The following is a 14208-nucleotide window of genomic DNA, read 5'->3' as shown; positions in this document are numbered from 1 at the left end:
ACATATAAATCTGTGGGGTCAAACTTATTCCAGTCACCACACCATGATTACATTTTATTTGATGAAATGGTAAAATTTTTTGCAAGGGCTGATATATTAGATGGAGCTTATTGATGTTAAAAATTGTAACTAAACTATAAATAAAAATAAGTGAAAAGATAGATTTTCTTACAAAAATATTTACACAATGATATTACAGGAAATGAAAAACGACACCAAGAAGAACTAAAAGCAAGTGATTTGTCAACAAGCCAAGAAACCATCTAAAACCTACCTTCCCTCTGAGAGATTAATCTTCACTCTAATAGTCTATAGTTGTCTATACTTCTGTGTCTAGGTGTGTGATCCTGTGAAAATTTTCTGCTCTTTGTTAAAATACTTTTGATATTGTTATTATTCAAGTATTATAATCAACTTATAGGAAAAATGGTTTCACACTAGTTTTCCTTATATTATGGCTCTGAAATTCTTCCTGGCCTGTCTTCGAAGATGTTCCCTAATTCAAACATGTAGGAACTGTCCTGTATATGTTTATAGAGGGGCTGGGTACCTCATAACATTGGCGTTGGTACATCAAAATGTTCAAATGTAATTTTCTGTAATGATTCTATTTGCTCTAATGAAAAGCTTCTCTAATGATGGGAGATAGTGAAACTTGTCTATGAATGTGAAGATAAAATTTAGAATGTGGTTAGTTGTGTCTGTCTGACTGCTAACCTGCTGGTCTATGAAAACGGTGGAAGTAAATTTTATTTTAAGACACATTAACTTGTTATTGTGGGGAAGTTATCCAGCTTTCCAAAAATGAGAGATGACCTTCTTTCTGTGGAGTGGGACTTAAATTCAACTAGTTAGCTGCTTATTACCATCACATAAGCCTTGTTTATTAAACCTTTATAGATATCTTTCAATGTCAGTCTTTGATGTAGTTCATAGATGACAATGGTGGGTGACCCAAGTAATTACATCCCTCTTTTGGGAGCACACATAGTATTTTTTAGTATTATAGAAACTACACTATAGGAAGCAAATTTTTAACTTGGAAGTGTGTCTTTAGAAATGGGTCCTTAAACTTCTGAGAAGTGACAGAATTTAAGAGAAATAACATACATTATTTAAGGAGGTCACATTGACTGTATCAGCTAACCACATGAAAGGATATTACTAGTATATGTTTCTGGGGATTTCATTAGTATTTGATTCTTGTTGGGAAATTGTCAGCATAAATAGAATAATTCAGAAATTTTGGATATATACACACATATATATATATTATAGTATTTTGATTCCTTGAAGCCTGAAGTTTTCCAAGCCGGCCATGGTATTATTTGTTTCTGCATTTACTTTTTTCTTCATCTACCCATTTTTGCTCTTACTACAAGAGATTTGTGAGAAATGATGGTGATGATGATGATGACGACTGTGTGTGTGTGTGTGTGTGTGTGTGTAGAGGGAGGGAGAGAGAGAGAGAGAGAGAGAGAGAGAGAGAGAGAGAGAGAGAGAGAGAAATTTTTGTCATATTTGAAGTTGACTTCTAACTGGGAGACAAAGTGACTAATTGAGAAAGATTTTGCAGAATGAGTCAAAGACACTATACCCCCATTTATATATGATCTGTATGTATGTTGAGCTCATAGAGTTCTGCCTTCTTCTCTTTCCAAGTACTGGGATATTCTTTGTTCAGTAACACTACAATATATCCCCAAGATCTGTTTGGGCTTAGTCAATACTTGATCAAATTTGATCTTACACCCACAAAAATGTGATCAATGTAGTTTATATTAGAGGCTAATTTAATGGAATTTGAGTAAATTAAGTTGATCCCAAAATTTGACTATCTGTAGCAAGAGTCAATATGCACCCTAGTAGTATGAATGTGGTAAAAATAAAATCTGAGTCCACTGATATATTCCTATATTATAAATGTAACATTTATTCACTTGATCTAATTGTCATCTCTGAGGCATACACATGAATAAGCACACCATTTCTAGTTCTTTCTGAACATAAGCTGACTGGTTCAATTCATTTGTTCTAGCTCAAACTCTTCTCTGAACTGACTGCTTCAAACTTTATTCTATCAGATTCCAACTGAGTTTTTCTGCTTGGACTCAAGTTGACTATGGCAATCTGTTCTAATCTGGCTCCTTTTCATTTCCATGGCTCCTTCTGTCTTACTCTGCAACCTGTCTTTATAAAATTGTACAGATAAAACTCCCCCCCACCCCATTCTGCAGTGCCCTCTCAGGGCCTCGCCCTTTCTGTGCCTTTCATTTGTGAGAGTTGGGATTATCCTATCTACTAAAATGGTACCTATTTGTGGTTTATTTCATATTAAATTCAAATTAGATATAGATATATGCACAATAATCTGTAGAAAGCTAATTTCCCAGAAGTCTACCATATTTGATTTATCTGTCTCTGACAATAATTGTAATATGTAATACTTGTAGGGTGTATAATAGCACATTAAAGATTGATAGTTCATATAATTAGAATAAACCTCTTTATATATATAAGATTATGATGATAAAATCAACTTGTCCATATAGAGAAACAAGCAAATAGACCTAATCCTTTTTCAAATATAATAAATTATTTCAAATGTTTTAAACATGTATCAAAATATTTAAAAGAATATTAATTATTACAGATATATGTAAAATATGTGCTCTAATTAGAGTGTAGGAGGATATAAACTAGGGATTTTCTGTCCAATTAAATTTTCAGTTTCATTTATGTACCACTTTTGCTCCATTAGCTGATCCTGTACACTTGGTGATTTGAAATTCAGCTACAAACTCCTATTCCCTATCTCTGAAACCATTATGACAGACAGAGAGCCAGAGAAAAAAAATATCAAACCAAATTCATGACCTATGAAGTTGTCAAAAAAGAATCATACCTCTACTGCAGGTTTTTCTTACTCTGGATTGATTAGAACTGCTGGGTTCTAATCCTTGATAATATCTATATTACTGATGACACCCTGAACTATCTCTAGTTTTCTTAATATCCTTTTGTTACTTCTGTATCTAACCTAAAATTTTGACTGTTATATATAACATTTGGAATGGACATTAAGCAGAATAGTGGCTTCCATCAGTCCAGAAATAAAAAAAAATGTCATCAGAAAACACGTAAAATCTGTTAACAGATGGCAGTCTACATAAATGTGACTAGTTACTTTGATTATTACGTCAATGTGTAAATGTGTTGATTTATTACAATCTTTTGGTACTGACAACAAAAATTTCTGTAACCACTTCTATGACCAACATGTCAATTGATACAACCTGAATCCATAGGCATAGGTCATGTTCATTCTTATAAGAATAAGAATAAACAGTCTCTCTGTACCTGGGAGTAAGAGCTATGGCTTACCTTCATGAAATTGTTGGTGAAAGTAAGGCTTCTGATGCCCAAACCAAAATACAACTTAGCTGCCATGCTTCTAGTGTGGGCTCTAAGAATCTCCAAATCATTTGCAAGTGATTCAGACAAGCAGAAACATGATTGCCTTAATTGTGTTATTTAAAAATAATTTTAGTGTTACTTTTGCAACCATAAGACATGGTACTTTCATGAAATATTTTTCATTTATTTTCTTGGCATTAATTTTCCTTAAAATTTAAGTAAAACTAGTAACAATTATACAAAAAATCATAAATGGTCTTTTCCTTTCTTTATGCTGAGTGTTTTAAATATGCCAATTTTGTGTAAGAACTCTCAACAGAAAGCTCCATTTTTTAATCTCACATCTCACAAACAGACTAGAAAAATGAATAAAATGACACCTTTTAGTTTCTCTGCCAATATATGTTTGATAATCTGTTATATTTTGTAGATCTCAAAAAAAAAAAAAAAAGGAACACTGTACACAACTACACAACTGATGTCCCAAGTAGCCAATGGGGGAAAAAATCCACATTATCAGAATTCCTATTAGCAGACACCCTGTAGCTTCCCATTAGGACAATACTGCAATTCAACTCAATTCATTTTAAAAACAATTGGATTTTAATAGAGCCTCTAATGGCAAAGCGTCTAGGAGGGTGATTATAGGACTTGGTATCATAGTATGCCTTCAGTCAAATTTTGAAAGGAAACTGTTATAATAAATACAATTACAGTCAATTCAAAAACCCAAATATTATGATTTTATTTTTATATTTAAAAACCATGTATATTTTACATTACTTAGAAGTAATAATAATATTAAGATGTTTAACTGTTCCAGAATTATAATATATTAATTATACCATAAAGATTCATTATGTTTCTGTAATGGAATCAACTACATTTTATTATTTTTCTTTCTTTATGATATAAATTTTGAAAAACCAGGATCAATACCTGTAGAATGCATGTTGAGGACCAGCTGGGTTTCTGCATCTTTTGATTCCTTCATCATGGTTGCTGGAATGATGAAGTCAAGTCTGGAACAAGTGGGTCTGGAGGGGACAGATCTGCCTGGGAGTGAGTTTTAGGGGGCAGGGCATAGACTTCTCCAAGGAAGCCTTTCTTGTAGGGTTTTAATATTACATATTTTTTACACTATATTCAGTGTTACTCAATGTTAGACAATCTTCAGTGAAACCACTTGTGCACTAAGTTTATTCAGTGTAGCATTTTTGTGCTCAAGGGCTATATATGAACCTTAGAGAGAATGAAGGAGTTCTCTGGGTAAATGTAAAATTGGATGGAGTTAAAAGTGCTATGGATGTCTCATTTGTATGGAGAGACATTTATTCCAGGAATCTCATGTCCTTGATGGAGGCAGAGATCTTATCAGAAAAGAGGAAGTTGAGTTTCTATTGTAGTTTGGTCACTCTTCAGTTGGAAGACTTGAGGGCAGGCTTCCAGATCAGAGAAGAAGCCCTGCTAAGAAAAGGGAGTCCTTCATTTTGCATTGAGCTCAGAGGTGCTATCCAGACATAGTAGACTACAACTTTATTAGTGATGTGCCACAAAACATCATGACTTTACTGAGAATTGGACCATTTATGACATGATATTCAGGAGAAGCAAATTACACACATTATATATGCTGCTGCATAAGACAACCAATACTTAATACAGAGCAAATTAAAAAAAAAAACCTTCTTTAATTGACTCTGGAGAAAGAGACCATTTAGATCATAAAGGACTAAAAGAAAAAAAATCCAGAGATTTAAAGGATCCATAAAGCAGAGAATGTTGTAAATAAAATTGTTAAAAAAATATGGTTGGCATATGAAAATTAGAATAGCAGTTAATATCCTAATCATATAAGGTCTTCTGTGCATAAAAATGAATCTCATTATTATTAAATTCATGTTTAATTAAACCAAGCAATATAGCTCTCTCTCTCTCTCTCTCTCTCTCTCTCTCACACACACACACACACACACATACACACACACACACACAGAGATGCACTCATGCACACACTCATGCATGCACACATACAGAGGCACACTATATACATGCAAATGAAAGCATTTAGTCTTCTTTAGAGAAAATCAGCTAAGACAAGATTGCGATGTAGAAACTGTCCTAGGAAGATGCAAATAGCAACATAGATGGATATTCTATGTTTGAATAACAGTTTTTTGCTGTTTTTCTGTAACTACCACAGTTTAGTACATACTTTTGCACAGATTTGAATATACTTTCTTGGTTTTTACATTTTAATTATTTTTGAATTAATATATTTTTATTCTTTGATTACTTCATATGTGTAAACACATACACACATACACACAAAATATATATCCTAACAAAAGATAATGAGGGCATGATTTACAATCATCAAAATATAAAAAATATCAGCCAAGATACTTGTCCTGAAGACAGTAAATATGGCTCATAATTCCTCTGGGTTCTCCTGATCTGCTGTTGCACTTCAGTGGCATTTCTTCACGTATAGAGGACATACTGTGATGTCTCCAGTCATTGCATGACAGCATATGCATATGTATGCATGTGTGACTATGTGTGTTTGTCTTTTATGCACGTGTGTATATCTAAATGTTCTTGTTTTATAAAGATACTGACCATGTTGCAGTGTTGCACGTACATCTTCAGTAAGGTGTCATCTGAAGTAAATTCATCTACAACAAGTGTCTCCCATATAATATCAATTTCATGTTTCTAGGAGGTAGGACATAAGAATGTAGGTCGGATGGAAGTATCAATTTATCACTAAGAGATATTCATATTTGCAATACACAGAGACACACATATTTATACATGTGCACACATACACTCTACAATTTTCATATTTTAAGTATTTTCCCATAAAATCCCATTGATCCACTTTTCACTCTGTTGTGGTCAGAAATGTTTTTCATTCTTTCAACAGAAAACTAGGAAGTTGAAGGGTATGAGGAAGTGACTTTGTCATTCTTACAATCTAGTGAGTGGCAGAAATCTTATTTCACACTTAAACTCTACGTGTTAAAATTCCATTTGTATCTGTAAATAAAGGTTTTGTAGAGAGAAGGTAATCCAGTGAAAAGGAAAGAGTGGGGTGAATTTCATTTCAAGGCTATAGAAAATACAAGATTGTCACATCATAAGAATATTTGTAAAACTATGTTTTTAAACTAATTTTCCATTTGGATTACTGCTTTTAGTTAAAGATTTATATTTCAGTCATCTGGAATAGCATGTCTATCAAACTTTTTCCTAGCATTGAAATGTATTTTTATTTCATTTTTCTCTTGTAACACATAATGCTTATCAGTGAACTCATCTGCACTTTTCCTATTTTCAAGACCAATCACGAGTTTCTTTCATTGTTATCCAGACGCACTTTCATTTAGATTCTATTCTAGCAGTTGTAGACTGACCATAGTAAACAAATGTCACACATCCTCATATGGTGACACATGAAGAACTAGTTATCACCAAATCTTTCTGCCTTGGATAAGATATAAAAAGGGGAGGAAAGGATTTAGTTTTCTTTTCAATAATCCTTTTCTTGTGAAACTGAATCTTTGTGAGCTGATTCTACAGTAGAAACATAAGGTCAATTAATCATCACTAAAAATATTATTAGGGAAATTGACTGTATATCATTCCTATGGATCTGGAAAGAAATTGGTAAGCTGACATGAAAGCTAGGCAGACCTCTCTTTGCATATCTAATATCCATGAAGTAAGTTATCCTAACATGTTTGTTTCTTTTCATGTCTGCTGTTTGAACACAAATTAGAAAAACAAACAAAAATACTCCCCATGTATTTGGCAGACGTGTTCCTGCTTATAGTGGATTTAATAGAACTGGTCTTCTTATGGTCAAATATTTCAATATTTAGTCATTAGGGAGTGGCAGTGCTTGAGACACCTTAGGAGGTAAGAACTTGTTGGGCTAGGTGTGAACTACTAGAAGAAGTGTGTCACTGAGGATTGGCTTTGAGGTTTCAGGGCCCAGTCTCTCCCTATCCCTCTCCTTCCCTCCCTTCATGCATCCCCCCTCCCTCCTTACCTCTCTCTTTCTTCTCCCTCTCCCTCTCCCTCTCCTTTTGCAGGCTCCTGATCCAAATGTAGAACTTTCAGTTATCACTCCATCACCATATCTACTTGTCTGACGCCATGCTTCCTGTCATGATGAGAGTGGACTAAACCTCTGAATCTGTAAACAGCCCTCAATTAAATACTTTGCTTTAGAAGAGTTATAATGCTCATAGTGTGTTTTCACAGCAATAGAACATTGACTAACATTCACCAGGAATGGTATTGCAGTTGTTTTTGTGGATCACATCGATATTTTCTAAGCTGTCCGAGAAAGGAGACCCATTAAGACCTATTACTAATAGTACATGTACTTATATTCTAAGCATAGTTATCATAGCACGGATATAATATATATGCATAAGTATACATAACTATAATACATATGTATCCACACATACATATACATTAAAACATATCCATGAATACACATGTTCTCAGGTATATGCATGTGTATGTATATGTGTATGTGATGTACATGATGTTTATGATATATATGATGTATAAGATGTATATGATGACCATGATATATATGGTGTGTGTGTGTGTGTGTGTGTGTGTGTGTGTGTGCTTGTGTGTACATGTAGGGTTATGTGGATCCCGTATCTGATCTTGGAGGTGGGATTTGGAAAGTTTGACAGTTCTAACCTCATGCTGGGGCAGATTGCATCACCCTTAATTGAAGAGCTTTTGGCATTTGATAGTTACTGAAAAAGACAGAATCAGATTTTGTTGTTGTTGTTGTTGTTGTTGTTGTTGTTGTTGTTAATGGTTTGACCATATTCCAGAGTAGGCACATTATACTAGAAGAGCTGGCCAACACTAATTGGGCATGATGGGAAAATAGGGTGGGTAGAAATGGAGGAACAGAGTGAGGGAGAGAGAGAGGGGGAGATGTGGAGGGAGAGAGGGAAGGAGAGAATACCAATTTAGGAATTAGAAAGTTAAGGGTGTTATGAGAAGAGATGGAGAAGAGGGTTTGAATGTTATCAAAGTTCATTGTCTGAAATTCTCATGAACTATTATTTGGAAATCACAAAATGTTATCTAGAAATTTAGAATATTAAAAAGCAGTGGATATTCTGGATATCATTTGGTAACTCTAACATCTGAAACTTTGTAATTGTTCTTAATTGCACACATGAGCTACCTTTCTTGAAGTTCATCTGACTTACTGTCATATTTCTTACAGTTTTACAAGAGGCTACTATGTACATAACTTAAAGTTGTTATGTACTTCCTTAAAGTCATAACTAAGACTTATTGTTTTTAATGGCTTTATAGAAAGGGTGCATAATATTTTTCATTAGCTTTTTTCAATAAAATGAACTTTTAAGAACATAAAAGATTTTTTCTCTATTCAGTTTTACCACTAGCAAGAACCCAGTGTATTAATTATAAACATTCCTGTTCAAAATGTGCACTGGTATAAAACTTCAAACAGTGTTGATACATATAAAAATTAGGTGCATTTTTAAAGAAATGCATAAGGGGCTGAAGAGCTGATGCAGTAGTTAAGAGTGCTTAGTGATCTTGCAGACACTGGTTTGGGATAACAATATCCACACTGGGAAGCTCACAACTTCCTGTAATTTTAGTTCCTAGAGATCTGGTTCACATACTTCAACATAATACAAATAAAAGAAAGAATAAGATCCATTAAATTAAAAAATGAAAGAAATACATGAATAGTGTGAGTAGTCATTTAATACTAAGTACTGTGTCAATAATAGGCAATTCAGAAACTAAAAACAGTCATACATTATGAGAATTTATTTTTTGAGGAAAAATATTTTGGTATTCAGTTTCATAATAAATGCATTAAATTATAGTTAAAGTAAACACTGAACAGCAGATATAAAATTTCCAAAAGAGAATAGGAGAGATGTGCAGCAACTTCAGAGAGGACACGGAAGTTTTCTCTAATTAACTTGAGTGGAAAGTGACTACTTCAAATTAACAAATAGCTAACTGTGGCTCAAGATGTGGGACAATCATATGGAAACTTCCACAAAAGAAGACTAAACAAGTTGTATATGATTAGAAGACAAAGGTAAAATTTATGTTCCAACAAGAGGCCACTATTTAGACAGGGAATTTGCAAAAGAAATTACAGATATATGTATTTGCTTTCAGAAAGATATTAAAACCCTTTAAAATCCTTTACCTTGGAATATTTGCAATGATTATATATATGTATATATATATATATGTATATATATGTATATATATATGTGTGTGTGTACATATATATATATATGTGTGTGTGTGTGTGTGTGTGTGTGTGTGTGTGTGTAGAAAAAGAGAGTGTCAGTTGTGCAGTCTGGCAAGCAGATGGCAGGTTGAATGCAGCAGAGAAACATTTGAAATGAAATTGCATACACCTCTGTGGGTTCTGGTTTAAACTACATGACAGAGAGAAATGAAAAATGTGGGAAGAAAATTAGAGATATTTCATGGCATATCAGCAAGTATGGATGATGGAGATGTCATACTTTTTTGTACTGCTTTTCCAGCTTGAAAAACTATAATGAATCAGGTCATTTTATGAAACAAATAAAGTTAAGTAAATGTTACAGATAAGTGAATGAGGAAGAGGAATGGTCAATTATGTTGTTTTGTTAAATTTCCATTTAATTGTATAATATTTTAATTTGGATATTAGGTAAATGGGTAAATGAGAAAATAATAGAAATATTACAAATACATGTGCATATGGTAGGTATGATAAGAACATGCTTTGATGAATATAACTGGTCAAGGTTGACTCTAGGAAAAAATAGTCTAACATCCAACCTTGAGTAATTTTAACAGGTTATGAATACATAGGGGAGACTTGATCAAAAAAAAGAAGGAAAAAAATCTAGAAACATAGGCCAAAAGAAAAATTTAAAACACCATGAAGAAAATACATTATTCCATATGCATGTCATTTCAAATATGATTTATATAACATTAACATGTCTTGAATTTGAGGGTACACACACACAAACAGAGTGATATTATTGTACATCTTGTATATAGCTATCCGATAGAAAAATAGACTTTAATTAGAAAGATAAATTGAAGATAGTTGAATGGTAGAAAATAGAGACAGACATTTAAAACTTACATTTTAAATGACCCCTTGTGATTATGAGCAAAGATTCTAAAGATTTAAAGATTAGCATAACATTGAAACCATAAAATCTTAATAGAAAATTGCTGTCTGATTTATTCTGGGTTTGAAAATATATGTTACCAGTAAAAATGAAAAAGGAATGATTTCCCCCCTTGCAAACAAACCAAATACCCTATGAATAGAAAAATAGATGAAACAGTGAACTAAATAAAATTTTATTTTTCTTGAGTAGCAGAGAAGAGCAGTGCACATGGATTTGACATTGAACTTTAATAAGTAATAAACGTTGGATATTCAGAGTGTTATAACATGAATTGATAACCTTCCCCAGTTTCCAAATATAAAATCAAGCAACAATAACAACATAGGAATCTTATGAGATTATCACTGGGTTTGGTATGTCATCATCAGTCAGCAAAAACTCTGAAAGGACCATTGTTTGACAATCTGATTCCTAAAATACTCTTTTGCCTGAACAAACGCTTCTAAGTAGAACAGACAACTGGCCAGCACATAAACCACTATACCTGCATTAATTTCTCATTCCCAAGGTTCCCTATAAATTGTAATTGCAACAAATCTCTTCCAACCTTGTAGACCCTCGGTTCCCTCAGGAAAAAGACTGTCCTTCTCTGTGTGCTCTAATAAACATGACCCATCTGTTGAGGTCAGACCTTTGAGGTCTGTTTCATGATGTTTGTTTCTATATTCTTTGTTCTAAGCCTGACATTAATCCTATCCACATCTAGAAATTTTTTTTTATTAACTTGAGTATTTCTTATATACATTTCGAGTGTTATTCTCTTTCCCGGTTTCCCCTCTCCCCTCCCCCTCCCCCTCCCCCCTCCCCTTCCTTATGTGTGTTCCCCTCCCCACCCTTCCCCCATTGCCGCCCTCCCCCCAACAGTCTAGTTCACTAGTCTTAGCAGGACCCAGGGCTTCCCCTTCCACTGGTGCTCTTACTAGGATATTCATTGCTACCTATGAGGTCAGAGTCCAGGGTCAGTCCATGTATAGTCTTTAGGTAGTGGCTTAGTCTGGTTGCATGGCATTGTTGTACATATGGGGTCTCCAGCCCCTTCAAGCTCTTCCAGTTCTTTCTCTGATTCCTTCAACGGGGGTTCTATTCTCAGTTCAGTGGTTTGCTGCTGGCATTCGCCTCTGTATTGGCTGTATTCTGGCTGTGTCTCTCAGCAGCGATCTACATCTGGCTCCTGTCGGTCTGCATTTCTTTGCTTCATCCATCTTGTCTAATTGGGTGGCTGTATATGTATGGGCCACATGTGGGGCAGGCTCTGAATGGGTGTTCCTTCAGTCTCTGTTTTAATCTTTGCCTCTCCCTTCCCTGCCAAGGGTATTCTTGTTCCCCTTTTAAAGAAGGAGTGAAGCATTCACATTTCGATCATCCGTCTTGAGTTTCATTTGTTCTAGGCATCTAGGGTAATTCCAGCATTTTGGCTAGTAGCCACTTACCAATGAGTGCATACCATGTATGTCTTTCTGTGATTGGGTTAGCTCACTCAGAATGACATTTTCCAGTTCCAAACATTTGCCTACGAATTTCATAAAGCCGTTGTTTTTGATAGCTGAGTAATATTCCATTGTGTAGATGTACCACATTTTCTGTATCCATTCCTCTGTTGAAGGGCATTTGGGTTTTTTCCAGTTTCTGGATATTATAAATAAGGCTGCGATGAAGATAGTGGAGCACGTGTCTCTTTTATATGTTGAGGCATCTTTTGGGTATATGCCCAAGAGAGGTATAGCTGGATCCTCAGGCAGTTCAATGTCCAATTTTCTGAGGAACCTCCAGACAGATTTCCAGAATGGTTGTACCAGTCTGCAATCCCACCAACAATGGAGGAGTGTTCCTCTTTCTCTGCATCCTCGCCAGCATCTGCTGTCACCTTAGTTTTTGATCTTAGTCATTCTCACTGGTGTGAGGTGAAATCTCAGGGTTGTTTTGATTTGCATTTCCCTTATGACTAAAGATGTTGAACATTTCTTTAGGTGTTTCTCAGCCATTCGGCATTCCTCAGCTGTGAATTCTTTGTTTAGCTCTGAGCCCCATTTTTAATAGGGTTATTTGTCTCCCTGTGGTCTAACTTCTTGAGTTCTTTGTATATTTTGGATATAAGGCCTCTATCTGTTGTAGGATTGGTAAAGATCTTTTCCCAATCTGTTGGTTGCAGTTTTGTCCTAACCACAGTGTCCTTTGCCTTACAGAAGCTTTGCAGTTTTATGAGATCCCATTTGTTGATCTTAGAGCATAAGCCATTGGTGTTTTGTTCAGGAAATTTTTTCCAGTGCCCATGTGTTCAAGATGCTTCCCTAGTTTTTCTTCTATTAGTTTGAGTGTGTCTGGTTTGATGTGGAGGTCCTTGATCCACTTGGACTTAAGCTTTGAACAGGGTGATAAGCATGGATCAATCTGCATTCTTTTACATGTTGACCTCCAATTGAACGAGCACCATTTGCTGAAAATGCTATCTTTTTTCCATTTCATGGTTTGGCTCCTTTGTCAAAAATCAAGTGCCCATAGGTGTGTGGGTTCATTTCTGGGTCTTCAATTCTGTTCCATTTGTCTATCTGTCTGTCTCTGTACCAATACCATGCAGTTTTTATCACTATTGCTCTGTAATACTGCTTGAGTTCAGGGATAGTGATTCCCCCTGAAGTCCTTTTATTGTTGAGGATTGTTTTAGCTATCCTGAGTTTTTTGTTATTCCAGATGAATTTGCAAATTGTGCTGTCTAACTCTTTGAAGAATTGGATTGGTATTTTGATGGGGATTGCATTGAATCTGTAGATCGCTTTTGGTAAATTGGCCATTTTTACTATATTAATCCTGCCAATCCATGAGCATGGGAGATTTTTCCATCTTCTAAGGTCTTCTTCAATTTCTTTCTTCAGTGTCTTGAAGTTCTTATTGTACAGATCTTTTACTTGCTTGGTTAAAGTCACACCGAGGTACTTTATATTATTTGGGTCTATTATGAAGGGTGTCGTTTCCCTAATTTCTTTCTCGGCTTGTTCTCTTTTGTGTAAAGGAAGGCTACTGATTTATTTGAGTTAATTTTATACCCAGCCACTTTGCTGAAGTTGTTTACCAGCTTTAGTATTTCTCTGGTGGAACTTTTCAGATCACTTAAATATACTATCATATCATCTGCAAATAGTGATATTTTGACTTCTTCTTTTCCGATCTGTATCCCCCTGACCTCCTTTTGTTGTCTGATTGCTCTGGCTAGAACTTCAAGAACTATATTGAATAAGTAGGGAGAGAGTGGGCAGCCTTGTCTAGTCCCTGATTTTAGTGGGATTGCTTCAAGTTTCTCTCCATTTAGTTTAATGTTAGCAACTGGTTTGCTGTATATGGCTTTTACTATGTTTAGGTATGGGCCTTGAAATCCTATTCTTTCCAGGACTTTTATCATGAAGGGGTGTTGAATTTTGTCAAATGCTTTCTCGGCATCTAATGAAATGATCATGTGTTTTTTTTTTTCTTCTTTCAGTTTGTTTATATAATGGATCACGTTAATGGTTTTCCGTATATTAAACCATCCCTGCATGCCTGGGATGAAGCC

This window comes from Rattus norvegicus, chromosome 13 (assembly GCF_021556685.1).
Source record: "Rattus norvegicus strain SHRSP/BbbUtx chromosome 13, alternate assembly SHRSP_T2T, whole genome shotgun sequence".
Taxonomy (NCBI): domain Eukaryota; kingdom Metazoa; phylum Chordata; class Mammalia; order Rodentia; family Muridae; genus Rattus; species Rattus norvegicus.
The sequence above is the reverse complement of the archived record's forward strand: the minus strand, read 5'-3'. Positions refer to the sequence as shown.